Source organism: Eschrichtius robustus, chromosome 15 (genome assembly GCF_028021215.1).
Source record: "Eschrichtius robustus isolate mEscRob2 chromosome 15, mEscRob2.pri, whole genome shotgun sequence".
NCBI lineage: Eukaryota > Metazoa > Chordata > Mammalia > Artiodactyla > Eschrichtiidae > Eschrichtius > Eschrichtius robustus.
This window is the reverse complement of record NC_090838.1, coordinates 94879156-94901434: the sequence shown is the minus strand read 5'-3', so window position 1 is coordinate 94901434 and position 22279 is coordinate 94879156. Positions and strand designations below refer to the sequence as shown.

Sequence of the window (22279 nt, the reverse complement as noted above, 5' to 3'; positions counted from 1 at the left end):
TTATCTAACCATTCACCCCTTGAAGGACATCACACTTGTTCTCAGCTTTTGGCTATTACAAATAAAGCTGCTGTGCACACTGGTGCAGAGGTTTTTGCATCAGCTTGTTTTCATTTCTTTGGGATAAATGCCCAGGAGTGCAATTCTGGGTCATATGGTAGCTGCATGTTTAATTTTTGAAGACACTGCCGAACTGACTTCCAGAGTGATTCACCATTTTATATTCCTGCCAGCAGTCTGTGAGCGATTGAGTTTATCCACATGTTCACCAGCATTTGCTGTTCTATTTTTGTTTTAGCCATTCTAATAGGTGTGTAAGATTATCTCGCTGCATTTATCTAATGGCTAGGGGTGTTAAGTATCTTTTTTTTTTTTTTTAAACATCTTTATTGAAGTATAATTGCTTTACAATGGTGTGTTAGTTTCTGCTTTATAACAAAGTGAATCAGTTATACATATACATATGTTCCCATATCTCTTCCCTCTTGCATCTCCCTCCCTCCCACCCTCCCCATCCCACCCCTCTAGGTGGTCACAAAGCACCGAGCTGATCTCCCTGTGCTATGCGGCTGCTTCCCACTAGCTATCTATTTTACATTTGGTAGTGTATATATGTCCATGCCACTCTCTCACCCTGTCACATCTTACCCCTCCCCCTCCCCATATTCTCAAGTCCATTCTCTAGTAGGTCTGTGTCTTTATTCCCGTCTTGCCACTAGGTTCTTCATGGCCTTTTTTTTTTTTTTTTCCTTAGATTCCATATATATGTGTTAGCATACGGTATTTGTTTTTCTCTTTCTGACTTACTTCACTCTGTATGACACACTCTAACTCCATCCGCCTCATTACAAATACCTCCATTTCATTTCTTTTTATGGCTGAGTAATATTCCATTGTATATATGTGCCACATCTTCTTTATCCATTCATCCGATGATGGACACTTAGGTTGCTTCCATGTCCTGGCTATTGTAAATAGAGCTGCAATGAACATTTTGGTACATGACTCTTTTTGAACTATGGTTTTCTCAGGGTATATGCCCAGTAGTGGGATTGCTGGGTCGTATGGTAGTTCTATTTGTAGTTTTTTAAGGAACCTCCATACTGTTCTCCATAGTGGCTGTATCAATTTACATTCCCACCAACAGTGCAAGAGTGTTCCCTTTCCTCCACACCCTCTCCAGCATTTATTGTTTCTAGATTTTTTGATGATGGCCATTCTGACTGGTGTGAGATGATATCTCATTGTAGTTTTGATTTGCATTTCTCTAATGATTAATGATGTTGAGCATTCTTTCATGTGTCTGTTGGCAATCTGTATATCTTCTTTGGAGAAATGTCTATTTAGGTCTTCTGCCCATTTTTGGATTGGGTTGTTCGTTTTTTTGTTATTGAGCTGCATGAGCTGCTTGTAAATCTTGGAGATCCTTTGTCAGTTGCTTCATTTGCAAATATTTTCTCCCATTCTGAGGGTTGTCTTTTGGTGTTGTTTATGGTTTCCTTTGCTGTGCAAAAGCTTTTAAGTTTCATTAGGTCCCATTTGTTTATTTGTGTTTTTATTTCCATTTCTCTAGGAGCTGGGTCAAAAAGAATCTTGCTGTGATTTATGTCATAGAGTGTTCTGCCTATGTTTTCCTCTAAGAGTTTGATAGTGTCTGGCCTTACACTTAGGTCTTTAATCCATTTTGAGTTTATTTTTGTGTATGGTGTCAGGGAGTGTTCTAATTTCATACTTTTACATGTATCTGTCCAATTTTCCCAGCACCACTTATTGAAGAGGCTGTCTTTTCTCCACTGTATATGCTTGCCTCCTTTATCAAAGATAAGGTGACCATATGTGCGTGGGTTTATCTCTGGGCTTTCTATCCTGTTCCATTGATCTATATTTCTGTTTTTGTGCCAGTGCCAAACTGTCTTGATTACTGAAGCTTTGTAATATAGTCTGAAGTCAGGGAGCCTGATTCCCCCAGCTCCATTTTTCGTTCTCAAGATTGCTTTGGCTATTCGGGGTCTTTTGTGTTTCCATACAAATTGTGAGATTTTTTGTTCTAGTTCTGTGAAAAATGCCGGTGGTAGTTTGATAGGGATTGCATTGAATCTGTAGATTGCTTTGGGTAGTAGAGTCATTTTCACAATGTTGATTCTTCCAATCCAGGAACATGGTATATCTCTCCATCTATTTGTATCATCTTTAATTTCTTTCATCAGTGTCTTATAATTTTCTGCATACAGGTCTTTTGTCTCCTTAGGTAGGTTTATTCCTAGATATTTTATTCTTTTTGTTGCAATGGTAAACGGGAGTGTTTTCTTAATTTCACTTTCAGATTTTTCGTCATTAGTGTATAGAAATGCAAGAGATTTCTGTGCATTAATTTTGTATCCTGCTACTTTACCAAATTCATTGATTAGCTCTAGGAGTTTTCTGGTAGCATCTTTAGGATTCTCTATGTATAGTATCATGTCATCTGCAGACAGTGACAGCTTTACTTCTTCTTTTCTGATTTGGATTCCTTTTATTTCTTTGTCTTCTCTGATTGCTGTGGCTAACACTTCCAAAACTATGTTGAATAATAGTGGTGAGAGTGGGCAACCTTGTCTTGTTCCTGATCTTAGTGGAAATGGTTTCAGTTTTTCACCATTGAGGACAATGTTGGCTGTGGGTTTGTCATATATGGCCTTTATTATGTTGAGGAAAGTTCCGTCTATGCCTACTTTCTGCAGGGCTTTTATCATAAATGGGTGTTGAATTTTGTCGAAAGCTTTCTCTGCATCTATTGAGATGATCATATGGTTTTTCTCCTTCAGTTTGTTAATATGGTGTATCACGTTGATTGATTTGCGTATATTGAAGAATCCTTGCATTCCTGGGATAAACCCCACTTGATCATGGTGTATGATCCTTTTAATGTGCTGTTGGATTCTGTTTGCTAGTATTTTGTTGAGGATTTTTGCATCTATGTTCATCAGTGATATTGGCCTGTAGTTTTCTTTCTTTGTGACATCTTTGTCTGGTTTTGGTATCAGGGTGATGGTGGCCTCGTGGAATGAGTTTGGGAGTGTTCCTCCCTCTGCAATATTTTGGAAGAGTTTGAGAAGGATAGGTGTTAGCTCTTCTCTAAATGTTTGATAGAATTCGCCTGTGAAGCCATCTGGTCCTGGGCTTTTGTTTGTTGGAAGATTTTTAATCACAGTTCCAATTTCAGTGCTTGTGATTGGTAAGTTCATATTTTCTATTTCTTCCTGGTTCAGTCTCGGCAGGTTGTGCATTTCTAAGAATCTGTCCATTTCTTCCAGGTTGTCCATTTTATTGGCATAGAGTTGCTTGTAGTAATCTCTCATGATCGTTTGTATTTCTGCAGTGTCAGTGGTTACTTCTCCTTTTTCATTTCTAATTCTATTAATTTGAGTCTTCTCCCTTTTTCTCTTGATGAGTCTGGCTAATGGTTTATCAATTTAGTTTATCTTCTCAAAGAACCGGCTTTTAGTTTCATTGATTTTTGCTATTGTTTCCTTCATTTCTTTTTCATTTATTTCTGATCTGATCTTTATGATATCTTTCCTTCTGCTAGCTTTGGGGTTTTTTGGTGCTTCTTTCTCTAATTGCTTCAGGTGCAAGGTTAGGTTGTTTATTCGAGATGTTTCCTGTTTCTTGAGGTAGGCTTGTATTGCTATAAACTTCCCTCTTAGCACTGCTTTTGCTGCGTCCCATAGGTTTTGGGCCGTCGTGTCTCCATTGTCATTTGTTTCTAGGTATTTTTTGATTTCCCCTTTGATTTCTTCAGTGATCACTTCGTTATTAAGTAGTGTATTGTGTAGCCTCCATGTGTTTGTATTTTTTACAGATCTTTTCCTGTAATTGATATCTAGTCTCATAGTGTTGTGGTTGGAAAAGATACTTGATACGACTTCAATTTTCTTAAATTTACCAAGGCTTGATTTGTGACCCAAGATATGATCTATCCTGGAGAATGTTCCATGAGCACTTGAGAAAAATGTGTATTCTGTTGTTTTTGGGTGGAATGTCCTATAAATATCCATTAAGTCCATCTTGTTTAATGTACCATTTAAAGCTTGTGTTTCCTTATTTATTTTCATTTTGGATGATTTGTCCATTGGTGAAAGTGGGGTGTTAAAGTCCCCTACTATGATTGTGTTGCTGTCGATTTCCCCTTTTATGGCTGTTAGTATTTGCCTTATGTATTGAGGTGCTCCTATGTTGGGTGCATAAATATTTACAATTGTTATACCTTCCTCTTGGATCGATCCCTTGATCATTATATAGTGTCCTTCTTTGTCTCTTGTAATAGTCTTTATTTTAAAGTCTATTTTGTCTGATATGAGAATTGCTACTCCAGCTTTCTTTTGATTTCCATTTGCATGGAATATCTTTTTCCATCCCCTCACTTTCAGTCTGTATGTGTCTCTAGGTCTGAAGTGGGTCTCTTGTAGACAGCATATATATGGATCCTGTTTTTGTATCCATTCAGCCAGTCTGTGTCTTTTGGTGGGAGCATTTAATCCATTTACATTCAAGGTAATTATCGATATGTATGTTCCTATTCCCATTTTCTTAAATGTTTTGCGTTTGTTATTGTAGGTGTTTTCCTTCTCTTGTGTTTCTTGCCAGAAAAGTTCCTTTAGCATTTGTTGTAAAGCTGGTTTGGTGGTGCTGAACTCTCTCAGCTTTTGCTTGTCTGTAAAGGTTTTAATTTCTCCATCAAATCTGAATGAGATCCTTGCTGGGTAGAGTATTCTTGGCTGTAGGTTTTTCTCCTTCATCACTTTAAGTATATCCTGCCACTCCCTTCTGGCTTGCAGAATTTCTGCTGAAAGATCAGATGTTAACCTTATGGGGATTCCCTTGTGTGTTATTTGTTGTTTTTCCCTTGCTGCTTTTAATATGTTTTCTTTATATTTGACAGTTTGATTAATATGTGTCTTGGCGTGTTTCTCCTTGGATTTATCCTGTATGAGACTCTCTGTGCTTCCAGGCTTGATTAACTATTTCCTTTCCCATATTAGGGAAGTTTTCAACTATAATCTCTTCAAATATTTTCTCAGTCCCTTTCTTTTTCTCTTCTTCTTCTGGGACCCCTATAATTCGAATGTTGGTGCGTTTAATGTTGTCCCAGAGGTCTCTGAGACTGTCCTCAGTTCTTTTCATTCTTTTTTCTTTATTCTGCTCTGCAGTAGTTATTTCCACCATTTTATCTTCCAGGTCACTTATCCGTTCTTCTGCCTCAGTTATTCTGCTACTGATCCCATCTAGAGTATTTTTAATTTCATTTATTGTGTTTTTCATCGTTGCTTGGTTCCTCTTTAGTTCTTCTACGTCCTTGTTAAATGTTTCTTGCATTTGTCTATTCTATTTCCAAGGTTTTGGATCATCCTTACTATCATCATTCTGAATTCTTTTTCGGGTAGACTACGTACTTCCTCTTCATTTGTTAGGTCTGGTGTGTTTTGACCCTGCTCCTTCATCTGCTGTGTGTTTTTCTGTCATCTCATTTTGCTTATCTTACTGTCTTTGGGGTCTCCTTTTCACAGGCTGCAGGTTCGTAGTTCCCGTTGTTTTTGGTATCTGTCCCCAGTGGCTAAGGTTGGTTCAGTGGGTTGTGTAGGCTTCCTGGTTGAGGGAACTAGTGCCTGTGTTCTGGTGGATGAGGCCGGATCTTGTCTTTCTGGTGGGCACGTCCACGTCTGGTGGTGTATTTTGGGGTGTCTGTGGCCTTATTATGATTTTAGGCAGCCTCTCTGCTAATGGATGGGGCTGTGTTCCTGTCTTGCTAGCTGTTTGGCATAGGGTGTCCAGCACTGTAGCTTGCTGGTCATTGAGTGAAGCTGGGTCTTGATGTTGAGATGGAGATCTCTGAGAGATTTTTGCCGTTTGGTATTACGTGGAGCTGGGAGGTCTCTTGTGGACCAGTGTCCTGAAGTTGGCTCTCCCACCTCAGAGGCACGGCCCTGATGCCTGGCTGGAGCACCAGGAGACTTTCATCCACACGGCTCAGAGTAAAAGGGAGAAAAAATAGAAAGAAGGAAAGAAAGAAAGAGGATAAAATATAGTGAAGTAAAATAAAGCTATTATAAAGCAAAGCTATACAGACAAAATCTCACCCAGAAGCATGTACACATACACTCACAAAAAAAGGAAAAGGGGAAAAATTAATATATCTTGCTCCCAAAGTCCACCTCCTGAATTTGGGATGATTCGTTGTCTATTCAAGTATTCAACAGATGCAGGCACATCAAGTTGTTTGTGGAGGTTTAATCCGCTGCTTCTGAGGCTGCTGGGAGAGACTTCCCTTTCTCTTCTTTGTTCGTACAGCTCCTGGAGTTCAGCTTTGGATTTGGACCCGCCTCTGCGTGTAGGTCACCTGAGGGCGTCTGTTCCCCGCCCAGACAGGACGGGGTTAAAGGAGCAGCTGCTTCGGGGGCTCTGGCTCACTCAGGCCGGGGGGAGGGAGGGGTACGGAGGAGGCGGGGCGAGCCTGCGGCGGCAGAGGCGTCGTGACGGTGCACCAGCCTGAGGCGCGCCGCGCGTTCTCCCGGGAAAGTTGTCCCTGGATCACGGGAGCCTGGCCGTGGAGGGCTGCACCGGCTCCCGGGAGGGGCGGTGTGGATGTGACCTGTGCTCGCACACAGGCTTCTTGGTGGCGGCAGCAGCAGCCTTAGCGTCTCAGGCCCGTCTCTGGGGTCCGCGCTGATAGCTGCGGCTCGCGCCAGTCTCTGGAGCTCGTTTAGGCGGCGCTCTGAATCCCCTCTCCTCGCGCACCAGGAAGCAAAGAGGTAAGAAAAAGTCTCTTGCCTCTTCGGCAGCTGCAGACTTTTTCCCGGACTCCCTCCCGGCTAGCTGTGGCGCACTAACCCCTTCAGGCCGTGTTCACACCGCCAACCCCAGTCCTCTCCCTGCGATCCGACCGCAGCCCGAGCCTCAGCTCCCAGCCCCGCCCGCCCCGGCGGGGGAGCAGACAAGCCTCTCGGGCTGGTGAGTGCTGCTCGGCGCCGAGCCTCCGTGCGGGAACCTCTCCGCTTTGCCCTCCGCACCCCTGTGGCTGCGCTCTCCTCCGTGGCTCCGAAGCTCCCCCCTCCGCCACCCGCAGTCTCCGCCCGCGAAGGGGCTTCCTAGTGAGTGGAAACCTTTCCTCCTTCACGGCTCCCTCCCACTGGTGCAGGTCCCGTCCCTATTCTTTTGTCTCTTTTTTTTCTTTTTTCTTTTGCCCTACCCAAGTACGTGGGGAGTTTCTTGCCTTTTGGGAGGTCTGACGTCTTCTGCCAGCGTTCAGTGGGTGTTCTGTAGGAGCGGTTCCACGTGTAGATGTATTTCTAATGTATCTGTGGGAAGGAAGGTGATCTCCGCGTCTTACTCTTCTGCCATCTTGCCCTATCCCCCTACGTATCTTTTAAGAGCTTAGTCGACATCTGTATATCCTTTTCACTGAAATGTCTTTTCATGGATGTTGCCCATGTTTTAACTGGATTGCTTGTTTTTCAACTGCTCTGTTTTGAGATGTGTACATGTTTACCTGTATCTATAGATACAGATATTCTAGATACCAGTCCTTTGATATGTAGCTGGGGAATATTTTCTCCACTTGATAGCTTGTCTCTTCATTTTCTTCATAGTATCTTTTACAACGTGAGATTTTGAATTTTGATGAGGTCCATTTTATCAAATTGTCCTTTGATCGATGATGGCTTTAATGTCAGGTCTAAGAATTCTTCACCTACTCCTAGTTTTCAAAGATTTTCTTCTACGTTGTTTTCTAAAAGTTTTATAGTTTTTTGTTTTACCTTTAAGTCCATGATTTATTTGTGCACTTTGGGTTAATTATTGGATAAAGTGTGAGTCATAGGTCAAGATTCTTTTTAAAATTTTTGTCCGATTGCTCCAGCCCCATTTGTTGAAAAGTCTGTATTCTTCTGTTAAATGGCTTTTGCACTTTTTTGGAAAATCTTTTGGATCTATTTGTGTGGACCTATTTCTGGGTTCTCTGTTCTATCCCATTAATCTATGTGTCTATAACTCTGCCAATTCCATAGATATTATTATAACCATGTAATAAGTCTTAAAACCAGGTAGACTGAATGCTTCCACTTTATTCTTCTTTTTCAAAATTATGTTAGCCATTCTAGCTCCTTTACTTCTTCATAGAGATTTTAGAACAATTTTGCCTATATCTACACAAAATCTTTCTGGGATTTTGATAAGAATTATGTTAAGTTTGTACATCAATTTGTCAAGAAGTGACTTCTTTACTATGTTGAATCTTCCAATTTTTGAACATGGTATATCCCTCAATTTATTTGGTTCTTCTTGGACTTCTTTCATCAGTGTGGTTTTTAGCACATAAGTTCTATACATGTTTGTTAGGTTTACATGTAAATAATTCATTCATTGATATTTTGAGTGGTTATAAATAGTGTTTTTGAAAGTTTGGTGCCCACGTGTTTATTGCTAATACATATATATGTAATATAAATGTACAATATATGTAATATATATGTTATATATACATATTATTAATTCATATATAATATGTCATATAAACATGTATATGTATTATATATATAACAATTTATAATTATAAACGTTATATTATATATAAATTATATACACACAACACAATTGATTTTTAAATGTTGATCTTGTATCCTGTGAACTTACTGAGCTCACTTATTAGCTCTGAGAGTATTTTTTTTCTTTTGTAAATTCTTTGGGATTTTCTATGTAGACAACCATGTCATTACCAAATAGGGATGTTTTATTTCTTCCTTTCCAATCTCTATGTCTTTCTTTTCCTTGTCTTGCCTTATTATACTGGCTACAACTTCCAGCATTATGCTAAATCAGAGTGGTTTTCTATTTTCTGGAAGAGATTCTGCACATTTCCTGTTAGTTTTTTATACATTAGGTAGACTTCTCCAGTGAAACCATCTGGGCCTGAAATTTTCTTTCTTGGGGAGTATTTATAAATTCAGTTTCCTTAATATTTATAGGGCTATTCAAATGATCTATTTCATCTTGGGGGAATTGTGGTTTATATTTTCCTGGCTCAAAGGGGTCTGGTACCTCCCCTTCAAGAGGCAGTAAAGCATGGCTAGATCATGACCTCTTCAAAGGGAGGTAACTAGAGTGAGGACCCTCTGGGGCCAGAAACATACAAAGCAGGAAAGGGACCCAGAGAAAATCATGGAGGAAAACTGCCCCCCAAATGAACACTTTTCTTCTTTCCCAGGTCAAATGCAGCTTCTTCCACAACCCGTCTATCCTACCCTACCTTGCTTTGAACCCTCCATGTTGCTACAGTCTTAATTCTGGTTCTGGTCTTTGTGAGCTGTGTGACTGTAGGAAAGTTATCTGCCTACTCCGTGCCTCGGTTTCCTCTCTGTAACAATGGAGATAGTCATAGTATTTTCCTCATATGATTGTGTGAGAATTCAAGCGAGTTCATAAACATAAAACGTTTAAATGGTGCTACTGGCTATCTTCTTTTTCCAGGACCATTTATTGAGAAGGCTTTCTTTTTCTCATTGATTTACTTTGACACCTTTTTTTGTTCTCAGAATAACCTACGACACATGTGAGTTTATTTCTAGATTCTTCTCATTTCCGCTGATCTATTTGTATATACTTCTGCAAATAGCACATGATATTTGTTACTGTTGCTTTAGAGTTAGCCTTGAAGTCAGGGAGTGCAAATGCTCTAATTTTGTTTAACTTCATGATTGTCTTGCTACTTGAGGTCATTTGTATTCCCATGTAAATTCTGAAATTAACTTGCCAATTTCTAGTTTTTAAAAGAGACTGATATAATTTTTTTGGAGTTGCATTGAACCTCTAGATCATTCTGGAAGAGAACTGACATTTTAACAATATAGAGCTTTTCAATGCACCAACATGATTTATAGCTCCATTTATTTGGGCCTTTTAAAATTTCTTTCAGCAATGTTTTCTAGAAGTGTTGTCCATCTTTTGTTAAATGTGTTCCTAGGGGTTCTTTATAATGCTACTAACAATTCTGAGGTTTTAAACCTCATTCTCTAATTGTTTATTGCTGGTAGAAATATAATTAATATTTTATATATTGATCTTTTAACCTGAGACCTTGCTAAGTTCATCTGTTCTGGTATTTGTATGTTCCCTCAGATTTTCTATATACAAAATCATGTAACCTGCACATACAAAAGCTTTACTCTTTTTTTTTTTTTTTAAATGAAAGCTTCTTTATTTATTTATTTTTGGCGGTGTTGGGTCTTCGTTTCTGTGCGAGGGCTCTCTCCAGTTGCGGCGAGCGGGGGCCACTCTTCATCATGGTGCGCGGGCCTCTCACTATCATGGCCTCTCTTGTTGCGGAGCACAGGCTCCAGACGCGCAGGCTCAGTAGTTGTGGCTCACGGGCCCAGTTGCTCCGCGGCACGTGGGATCCTCCCAGACCAGGGCTCAAACCCGTGTCCCCTGCATTGGCAGGCAGATTCTCAACCACTGCGCCACCAGGGAAGCCCCAAAACTTTACTCTTTACTTTCCAATCTTCCCACTTGTCTGTTTCTCTTTCTTTCTTTTTGTTTTTCTCTCTCCTTTTCTCAATCTCTCTGTCCATCTGTCTCTCTCTCTCTCTCCCTCCCCTTCTTCCTCCTTCCCCCCACCCCTCTCTCTTAATTGCCCTGGATGGGACCCAGGGTACGTTTCGAATAGAAATGGTAAAAGTAGATATTCTTGCCCTGTCCCCAACCTTAAAGGGAAAGGTTTGGTATTTAACCTTTAAGAATAACATTAGCTGCAGGTTTGCATAAGGACCCTTTACCTATGTATCTTTTAAAGCTTTGTATCCTCTCAACGTTTTATTTGTAAGATTCTTCCAAGTTGGTCGGTGTGTAACTGTGTCTTCTTTTCCACTGCTGTGTGATACGTCACTCTACAAAACTGTCACAACTTATTTATTCACCACTTAATTGATATTTGGATGTTTCCACTGCTTAAAAAATGCCTATAGAATCCCTTCTATAATTCCGCTACATGCTCTGTACGCTTGTGAATTTATTTGTGGCATCTTCCCAGACCTGGAAGGCATGTTCACTGTTGACCTTAATATTTTTAGACAAAATCCCTCTGCAAAATGTTTGTCCAATTTATACTACGCTGTGTGCAAGAGTCTCTATCGCTTTACAGTCTTATGGACTCTTGTTATTATCAGACTATTTAATTTAATTTTTACCCATCTGGTGAGTACGAAATTATATCTCCTTGGAATTTAGTTTCACTTCCCTGATTAATTGAGAGATGGCAAAAGTTAAAATTTTTAAGTTCATTTCTAAGGTTTCCTCTCCTGCTAATGTTGTCCAGTTTCCTGTGGCTGTTGTTTCTCTATTGTTTTGTAGATTTTAAAAATGCACACCAGACACTGATTCTTTGCCGAGACTATGTGCCACCCACGTATTGCAGACAGTGTCTCCCCGCTTTGTCACCTCTCTGTCTCTGTCTCTCTCTGTCTCTGTCACACATGCTTTATGCTGAGTTTTGATAAGCAGAAGGGATGATTTTTGTGTGATGAAGTGTATCCATTTTTAAATGATTTTGCATCTTGTTTTAAAAATCGACTCGAGATGACAGCAGTGTTAATCCTTCATTTTCTTTCAGAACTTTCAGGTCTGACCCTTCACATGAAACTCATCTTAGTTAATTTTGTCAGGGAGGGATGCTATCCTTCGTTTGGCTGTGTTTATAAACAGCTGCTGGGCACTGTCATGAAATGTTCCACCTTCTCTCCACAACGGGCAGGCCCGCTCCGCCACGTGACAAGAGTCATAAAAGTCTGTGCGTGTTTCCAGCCCCTCCATCAGTTCCTGTGTTTCCACCCGTTTCTGCAGCCTCACTTTCCTGTCCTACCTACTGTCACTTTTCTATAAGAGATTACGCCTGCGGGACCGTCCCCGAACTGTGTGTTCATTCACATACATTTTGAAATTAGTATGTTAAGTTTCAGGAAGTTCAAGAAAAACTCTGTTGGAATTTTAATTGGGTTTACATTGAATTTTTTACACGAATTTGAGGAGAACTGACAATTTTAGGACATCTTTCAATTTCTAGATATGGCATTTTGCTCCATTTATTTAGGCCTGCTTTAATTTATTTAAAAAAGGCTCTGAAATTTTATCCAACTGGGTTATATACTTCTCATGAAAATTCATTCCATGTATATATGGAATATTATTTTAAATGGTATCTTTTTAAAACTACATTTTGTTGTTGATGTATAGAAATGTCATTGATTTTTAATCTATATGTTGTATATCCAGCAAAATTGCTAAGTTCCCTTATTACGTCTGTGTGTTCCCTAGTAATTCTCTTGGCTATTTTATAAGAAAACAGGATGATAGTCTTGTTTCTTTTCTTCCAATCCTAGTATATTTTGGATTTTGTTGCCTATTCAAAAAACCTGTCTGTGATGGTTGTGAGCTACAGAACGGTGAATCTGGGTAAGGAGATGTGCTGTGATTTTTGGTACATGTGGGGTTTACACTATGGGAGGGCACACATGTCACATACACCCCTCCTCGTGTGCTTGGTTACGGTGTGTTCTCAGTCACTAATTGTACACTGTTCATTGCTCTTTTCAGAATGTCAGCATTCTCACTAACTTTTTTGCCTATTTGAGAGAGACATTTTATTAAGGTAGTAAATTTTTCAGTTCTCCCCTAAATTTCTGTAAATTTTCGTTTTATACATATTATTTTTTTTTTTAGTGGAACTTAGAGCCTTGACACAAGCTTGTTTTTTTTAGAAACTTGTGTTCTCACAAGTTCTCCTTTCTCCTTTCTTTTTTTTTTAAACTTTTGGGTTTATTTATTTATTTATGGCTGTGTTGGGTCTTCGTTTCTGTGCGAGGGCTTTCTCTAGTTGCGGCAAGTGGGGGCCACTCTTCATCGTGGTGCGCAGGCCTCTCATTATCGCGGCCTCTCTTGTTGCGGAGCACACGCTCCAGACGCGCAGGCTCAGTAGTTGTGGCTCACAGGCTTAGTTGCTCCGCGGCATGTGGGATCTTCCCAGACCAGGGCTCGAACCCATGTCCCCTGCATTAGCAGGCAGATTCTCAACCACTGCGCCACCAGGGAAACCTCTATACATATTATTTTATCTGCTTTGAAATTTGGCTACAAGGGATCTTTATTTTCTTGGAACCTTTGAATATCAACTCGGGCTGCCATAACAAAATACTACAGACTGGTGGCTTAAACGACAGAAGTTATTTCTCACAGTCCTGGAGGCTGGAAGTCTGAGGTCAAGGTGCCAGCGTGGCCGGGTTCTGGTGAGGACTCTCTTTCTGCCCTGTAGACGGCCACCTATTCCCTGTGGAATCCCATGGCAGACTGAGCAAGCTCTCTCCAGACTTGCATTAGTGTACTAAAGACACTAATTCCATCATGAGGGCCCCTCCCTCATGGCCTCATCTAACCCTAATCATCCCCCAGAGGCCTCATCCCCAAGTACCATCACCTTGGGAGTCAGGGCTTCAACATAGGAATCTCAGGAGGACACAGTTCAGTCCATGGAAACCTCTTATCTGTATTTATCCTCTTTCCCTACTAATGCTTTTGTTTGTTTTCTGGCTAAAGTATGTGTTTTGTCTGAAGGTCCTTTTGGTGGTGAGTAATTATCCCTTGGTAGTAGTATTGTATAATAATATAATATACAGCTGGAGATTAAAAAATATAACAATGACTTTTAATGAGAGTTTACCCACTTTCATTTACTGTGATTACTCATATATTTGGAATTAGGTTTTTTTGAATATTATACTCCTAATCAATCTTTTTCTTTTTTGTTGGGATGGGTGCTTCATTGAGGTTTTATTGCTGCACTGTGCTTTCTACTCCTGGTTTGAAATTTATATGGGCTATTTCTATTATCTCAGTGGTCACTTTTTAATTGTAAGTTGCATAACCAGTCAAGTAGAAAGTTAGCTAAGTGCTCTGCCATCACCCTGAAACATGTAAATACCTTCAGTTTTTAAATTAGTTAGTGCCTTTCCAACTTGCATGCTATTATTAACCAGTATTTTGAGTATTTTGTTTTGTTTATCCTGAAATTTGACAACCCTATTTCTTATGTAACCAGCGTTCATTAAGATCTACCCGCGTGCTGAACAGTTTCTTGCTCACTATTCCTTTGTGTGTTTCAGGTATTTCTTCTGGACTTATTACATTCCTTCTTCTATCCTTCCTTTTGACTTTCTTTTATGAGAAAGTTCTTAGTAAACCAGTTTTTGCCTGAAAATAGAATGCACTGTCTTTCTTGAGTAACTGTCCTAAGTGTTTCATACTTTGGGTTGGTAAATATTTTCTTTCCAGGTATTGAATGAGTTATTCCACCATGTTCTGGCTTCTATTAATCTACTGAGAAGTCAGCTCTCAATCTCATTGTTTTTATTTTGTAGTTATGTCTTAACTCAGAGGCAGCTTGAGCTTTCTTTTTCTTTGTTGTTCTATGGTTTTATTGTCATATTTTTAATATTTTTCCTTAATTTATTGCCCTATGACTGTAGTTCTTACTAAATCTAAGATTACACGACTTGCTTCAAATATGGAAATGTCTCACCAATATCTCCTTGACTACTTTCTCTTCTACATTTAATTTCTTCTCTTCTGAAAATTATGTTCTGTCTTCCCATTCTATCCAACATGCCTCTTAGCCTCTCCATATTTTTTCATTTCTCTCTCAAATGCATTTTTTATATCTTTCCAGACCATTGCTATTTTTCCCTTCAGCAGTGTCTAGTCTGCCTTTTAATCTATCCATAGAATTTTTTAACATATTTATGACACGTTTTTCATCTCTAGAAGTTATATGTGGGTAGATTCTAAACCTGCTTGCCTTTCTAAGATAGTAAGTTTTGGGGGGTCATGTTATCAATTCTCTGGTTTGTTCCTTTAAAAAATCTTATTCATGTTTATTTTTATTCTGTATGCAAGGACCCTAACATATGATGTCGTCTGGACTCTCTTTGCTCCTTAATCTTTTGGTCATTTATTGCTCATGTGTTTCATAATTTCAGATTGGAGTTTATGCTGCCCTGAACGCCATAGACACTTTGCTTTTGCATCTGCTGGTCGCCATATCTCTTTGAGCCACTTCCTTACTGTAATTTTGCAAATCTGTGTTTCCTGGACTGGGCAGAAAGTATAAATTCAAACCTCAAATGCTCATGAAGGCAGAACCGTGACCACAAATCCCAGACCAAGACAGACAAGTCTCTTTTCCATGCAGTCGGTTGAATTTTTGTTTTGTGTTATTCTATCATTGAGGCGTCAGCTCTCTGAGGGTCCCAATTACACGTAGGTTTCTCAGTTCTCAATCCTCCACTTTCTTGGGCCCAGGCCCATGTCTCTTATCCCTCTTGTGATTGGGAACATTCAGTACTTGAATTTACTAAAATTGGCAAAAAGGTTTGGGGGCACTTGTGGCTTTAGTGCACTCTTAAAAATTCTGTTTTCTGTGCTTTCTTTGTTTTGGGCACGTAGAAATTTTTCTTAATTCCTTGTTGGTTCAGTTTAGGGTTTAAAGTTTTTATTTTGCTTTGTGTTTATCTTTACATTTTCCAGCATTTTATGTGTTCTATAGACAGATAAGTTTTCAAGATATCATGTTTTCCTGTTGCCGAAAGTGAAATTTAATTCAATATGTTTGTTTATTCAAAACCTATGATATATAGGATTACATCACAGTGTCTGCATTGAGGCAGTTGCAGAAAAAGCTCCAGTATTGGTTATGAAGTAAGGTATTGTTAGGATAATCAGTCAGGATTTAGGCAAAGTAAGCTCACCCTGTTGATGGGCCAACACTTAGTTTGGAAGAGAGCTGAGACTCTCAGCTGACAGGACCAACTGGTGGAGGCCAATTGGTGGTAATTCCTCAAAGTATTGAGTATACTTTCTCTTCTGAGAGAGAGAGAGAAAGAGAGAGAGAGGGAGAAAGAGAGAGAGAGAGAGAGAGGAAGTTTAACCATTGGAAACCATTGGAAGACACCGATAAAACATTATGAAGAGTTCAGGCAGACTGGGGACAGACTCCCTAGATTTGAATCATGGCTCCTACCATCACTACGTATGTGACCCCAGAAAAGCTACTTAAACTTTCTGTGCTTCAGTTTCTTCACCTGTGAAATTGGGAAAATAGCGTGCCTGTTTCAAAGGGCTGTTATAAAGAATAGGTGAGTCAATACTTAGAACGGTGTCTGGCATATAATGTTCAGTGCATCTTAGCTCTTCTTATTTTAAACTGTTTTCTGAGGTCTGTACTATGCAAAACGCTGTGGATGCAGTAATGAATGACGGTCCCTGCTCTCAGAGGGCTCAGTCTGCTGACTGTCTTGGCAGATACTAATAGGCCACTGTACCCTACATTACTTATAGGTAAAAGGTGATCATCGAGGCATCCGTACACTAAACTAGGTATAGAAGTAGCTCAGAGGATGAGTTGATGAATTCCTCCTCAAGGGGTGAAATGAGGTAGAAAAGAGGAGGACCGCATTCGGGAAGAACATGATAAATATACTTTGTTGTCATGATAAATGTAACAGCCTCTTGGAGATGACCGGCAGGCAGTTAGGAAGAAAGGTCTTGACTTACTGAAGACAGCTGGAGTTCTTTGTGGGCTCTGGGTTTCTGATTCAAATGTGTTTCCAGTCTTGGATTTCTTTGACACTTCTCTCATTGTGCAGAATTAATCACCAGGTGTTTGAGAAGGCTGATGAATGCTAGACGGAGCATAATGCTTGCTTCAAGACCCCGACAGATCGCCTTGAAAGGACAGTCCTTGCTTCTCTTATTTCCCTCCTATTTCCTATTCACCCCAATCCCAATGAGGGTGGAAAACGACTAATGTGTTTTTGTCCTTCTGTTGAATACAGAGGACATGCGAATTTCTGTGAACATTAACTTTCTACTTCATAGAACTGAAGGCTTTGTGCTCAGGACCCGCTCAGGCTTGTCCTTTTAATGAAACACTTGGTCTGAACACTTTTATCATTAAAAAAGTAATAATGAATCCGTTACGAGGCCGCAGAAGGAGGGTGGAAAGTTAATGCATGTTATAGAACAGAAAACAATTCAGCCACCACAGCCAGTGAATACAAATTCCCTTTATTCTCCTTGAAGTCATCCACTAAATTTTTTTAACACTTTTCTCTTCTCTTCCTGACTCAGTTTTTACTCTGTCTTAAATGAGCAGAGTAAAAACTGACCCTTCAACCAGAAATCATTATTACCGCACAGCCACAGGAATGATGATGAATGCTTCCAGCACTGACCCCAAAGCCTGTGAGATCTTGTTGAATCATCAAAGATTAAATTTCACTCAGTAGCATGTCTTTTATCTTATTCTGCTTCTTTGAAATCTGAAAATCAATTGCAATTATAAAGTGAAAAGGCAAATTCCACCAACCACTCACACAAATCCATTTCATCACTGGATAGTCACATCTGACTTGTTATTGCTCTCCATTAATTAGAACACTTGATTGACTAAAATAATTTCATATCCTGGACAGGCTCAATAATGACATTTAATTTATATAGGAACTATTAATATGGGTTTCCTAATTGCAGCCCTCAATTCCTTAATATGAATGGAACCACAGAATCAGAAAATATATCCAGCTTGCCACCTAAGGGGTAGTAAGGTGCACCTGCTAATCTTATGGGACGGGCAGATCCTGGGAAATATTGTGAAGTTATGGGCCTCCTCCAGGAGACAGGTTCTGTAAAGCTGCTTTTGGAGGACTTCCAATTTATTTCACCTACAGACACACCCTAGCTCAGTGGCAAGTCATAGATTTCTTGATTTATCTTGATTCTTGATTTATCAACTTTAGATAGTACCTACTGGCTCTCCATTATGAAAGATGATAAATTTTCCCTTGAAATTTATTATTTTGGAAGCCCTTTTTTTTTGCTTTATGATTTGTGCATTTGGAGCTTCATTTAGGAAGTCCTACTTACATAGCCAAGACATGGAAGCAACCTAAATGTCCATTGACAGAGAATGGATAAAGAAGATGTGGTACATATATACACAGTGGAATATTACTCAGCCATAAAAAAGAATGAAATAATGTCATTTGCAGCAACCTAGATGGACCTAAAGATTGTTGTACTGAGTGAAGTAAGTCAGGCAGAGAAGGACGACTATCATATGATATTGCTTATATGTGGAATCTAAAAAATGGTAAAAATGAACTTATTTACAAACCAGAAATAGAGTCACAGATGTAGAAAACAAACTTTTGGTGACCAGGGGTGTAAGCGAGGGGAGGGATAAATTGGGAGATTGGGATTTACATATACATACTATTATATATAAAACAGATAATCAACAAGGACTTACTGTATAGCACAGGGAACTCTACTCAGTACCCTGTAATGAGCTATATGGGAATAGAATCTGAAAAAGAGTGGATATATGTATATGTATAACTGATTCACGTGACTCTACACCTGAAACTAACACAACATTGTACATCAACTGTACTCCACCAAATTTTTTTTAAAATGCAATTATTTCCCGTACCTGCCCCCGCCCAAAGTACACATCCACATGCTTACAACATTTGACATAAAATTTCAAGGGAATTGTTTGAATTTCTGAAGTTCGTACAATGACCTCATGTTGAGAATTGTTGATACCTAACTGAGTGCGTTCTATATGCCAGGATACATGGGGGGTACAAATTGAATAGCGAGTGTTTTCTGCCTTCAAGGAACTTACAGTCAATTAGAGGAGGCACGCAGAGAATAAAAGATGCAACAGGAATTCACTGGAAGGATACTTAGAATTATCCTGGGAGAGGGTTGAGAGAGTCGTCCTAGAGGCAGAATGCCTTACTAACAGCTGCATGAAGAATGGGTAGAAATTAGCCAAGCAAAATTGGTGAAGAAGTAGATGGAAAAGGATGTGCAGTGGTCCATTTGAGGCAAGAATGCACACAGAAGTGTTCAAAGAAATGAAAGTATCTAAAATAAGTAGAGTGTGATGCAGGATGGACAAGGGATCAGGCTAGAGGATGGAGCTACCCTTTGTGCCTTATTAAGGAATTTGAATTTTCACCCTGAGGGTAAAAGAAAATGGTTTTAGTGTTCTAGGCTTAGGTGAAAAATACTTTGAAGGGATAAGTTACAGTGAGGTGTAAGAAAGAGCACAGACTCTACTGCCGGGTCCCCTGGACTTAGTCCTGGTTTCACCACTAAGCACTTAAATATTTAACATTGTGCTCTGGTTTTCTCACCTGGAAAGTGGAGAAAATTACACATCTTCCCAGCCGAGCCATTGTGAGGACTGAACGAGTTCGTATGTGGAAAGTACTTGGCATGTACGAGCCACATGAGTTCTGCTCTTCCCCTGTCATCACCATCATCATGATCTGCAGCATCTTCAAGGTGCAGATGTCACCGTGTTTAAGGAAGTTTGTGGCTGTAAAAATAGACGGAAGTGTGCTGATTGGGCAGGTGCAATTGACAGAATATGGTGATTGGTTAGATGTGGGTGAGGAGGTGAACCTGGGTGGATTCCTGGGTTTCTACATTTAAGAATTAGATGAAGTGTGTGGTCATCACCATGCAGACTGAGGAGTAGAAGGACAATTGAAATGGATATATATTTTCCCATTTTTAGATGTAGAACTCTATGCATCTCTACCAAATGCTAAATCAAGGCTTCTAATGGTATAGTTCAAATCTCCTGTGCCTCACCAAGTTTTTGTCTGAGAAAACCTTCATGTACTTATGTAAATGCATGAACATCTTCTGTTCAAATGGTGGATATGACAGTCTTGTAGCTATGTCAACGCTTATGTATATATTAATTTTTATCATCCTAGTGATTCGAAAATTCTATCAGAACATATTTTCTTAAATTATTATTTTGAAAATCTATTTTATCTGATGTTAGTGTAGAAGAGATGTGACAGGGTAAGAGAGTGTCATGGACATATATACACTACCAAATGTAAAATAGATAACTAGTGGGAAGCAGCCGCATAGCACAGGGAGATCAGCTCGGTGCTTTGTGACCACCTAGAGGGGTGGGATGGGGAGGGTGGAAGGGAGGGAGATGCAAGAGGGAAGAGAAATGGGAACATATTGTATATGTATAACTGATTCACTTTGTTATAAAGCAGAAGCTAACACAGCATTGTAAGGCAATTATACTTCAATAAAGATGTTAAAAAAAAAAAAAAAGTGTGAATAATAGCAAAGCAATTCCATAGTGGACGTGGACATGAGATAGAGGTTTAATTACTGACTGAGCTTGTCTTAGGCATGGTGCCATCGGTTTTGTTTACTAAGAAATTAAAGTTATAAGCACCTTTTTGAAACTCACGTGCATCACCCACAGTAATGAATGCAGTTATAGTTTTTGAGATGCTCTGGGGAAGAAATGAAAATCAGCACAAACTGAAGGATTGCAGGAGCAGAGGTGCAGTGGAGCTCACAAGCCAGCATCTGTCCGAGGCACTCATATCTGTCCCTGCATCTGGAGGCTGCAGAATCCAAGCAGGCACGCGTGTCGCTAAAAACCTCAAGCCTCAAGTGGAGACACACTGTGTGGTCTCCTTCTCCTCATTTGTTATTGTCACAAAACCACCCTGCAGTTGAGCATAATTCACTGCAGCTGGTGGTCCTTAGGAAGGGCCAGGAACAGGAATAGCAAGAGTTATGGGAGATGGTAGCATATTGATGATGTATAATGTTAGTTTGGAGTCCAGTCAAACTGATTGGAAATATATCAGCTTTTAAACATACACCTTACCTTCTCTGCCTGGATTCCGATAATATCCAACTTTTTACTGAAGTAGAGTTGATGTACAACACAATAAAGTTACAGGTGTGCAATACAGCGATGCACAATTTTTAAAAGTTATATTTCAACAATATCCAACTTTTAAAACTCAGGGAGTTAATTTCTTCACAGATCTACATGTATTCTTATGCATCATGCAGTGGAAATGGTAGACAAAACAGAGGACTCTTAAAGGGGGACCAGATCACCATCACAGAGATGAGTCCTCGAATCACAGCGATATGCCAGGGTTCATTGGAACCACTTATTCCCTTAGTGTTGTGGTTTAGAGAAGCTTATTACCTTGAATTCATGGGCGGGAAGGAGCAGAAGGGACATAGCCACAGAAAAGCATCGCCAGCCTCACCTGGTTTCAGGATTGAAGTATGTTTCCAGAATGGGACTGTTGATGAGGGACCCAGACTCTGGGAAGTCTTGCCTTTTTTAGTCATGTTTAGTGGGTTAAATCCTTTCTGTGACCCTGATGAACCCAGAATCCCAGAATTTCTGAGTTGCAATTTCTTGCTGTTTATAATTTTGTAAACACTTAAAATTTATATAGCAAATTACCTCTGAGTAAAATAACTGGAACCAATCTGTTCTGGAAGGGTTAACCAAACTCCAAAACAGCAAGAATTCTTTCCATATTTATATAGAGGACTATACTCTTTACCACAGTATTACTATTCATTACTCCCGGAGGTCTAGTCTGGTCCTGGACCACCCCAGAATATCTTAATGATGAATACAATGAATAAATGCACAGCAGGTTCCAGAGACGTACACATGAGTTTTGCTTTACGAACAGCTGGAAATTCATTTAACCTCTATTAGGTTGGATAAGAATTCTGAGCAACTGATCTTCTAAGCGCCTCCTTTGAATTGTGCTTGAAAACAATTGAGAGATGCCTCCCGGAAGTCAGAAACCTGGAAATGTGTTAGGATACAGCTTCAAAACAAAGTTCTTCCTGGATATATATCTATTATTCAGAGTGATATATATATATATATATATATATATATACACACACACACACATATATCTCTCTCTCAACTGTTATATATATGTATATATATATAACATATATATATATAACTTATATATATAAAACTTAACTGTGGAACATGAAGGGAATCAGAATGTGCCATCCCAAAATATGCCGCCACTTTGGCGTGAAGATTATTTTGAGCTGAAGATAACTGAGAATCATCAGATGCAGGAAGAGTTCTCTGCCCGCCCTCATCTGCCCAATGCAGGGCATAAATTTCCCTTGATGAAGATGCTTGTTTATATAAACAGATCTTACTAAAATAATTTGTATCCTTCATCAGTTCTCCCATATATTTCCTAGTCACTTCCATATGATCTATCATCCCTCAAAGCCCAATCCCCCCCCCTTTTTTTCTTTGTCAAAATGGTATATAAGACCCTGAGTACAGCCACTT

General features: G+C 39.6%; 1 long non-coding RNA gene across 2 annotated transcripts in view; it reads left to right on the top strand.

Moving 5' to 3' along the window:
* Positions 1-6534: 6534 nt before the first annotated feature.
* LOC137777814 (uncharacterized) overlaps positions 6535-22279 on the top strand; it is a 111699-nt gene continuing 95954 nt past the window's right edge. For both annotated transcript variants that reach the window (XR_011076633.1, XR_011076635.1), the window contains exon 1: positions 6535-6788. This is a non-coding gene — a long non-coding RNA (uncharacterized lncRNA). The remainder of the gene's footprint in view (positions 6789-22279) is intronic.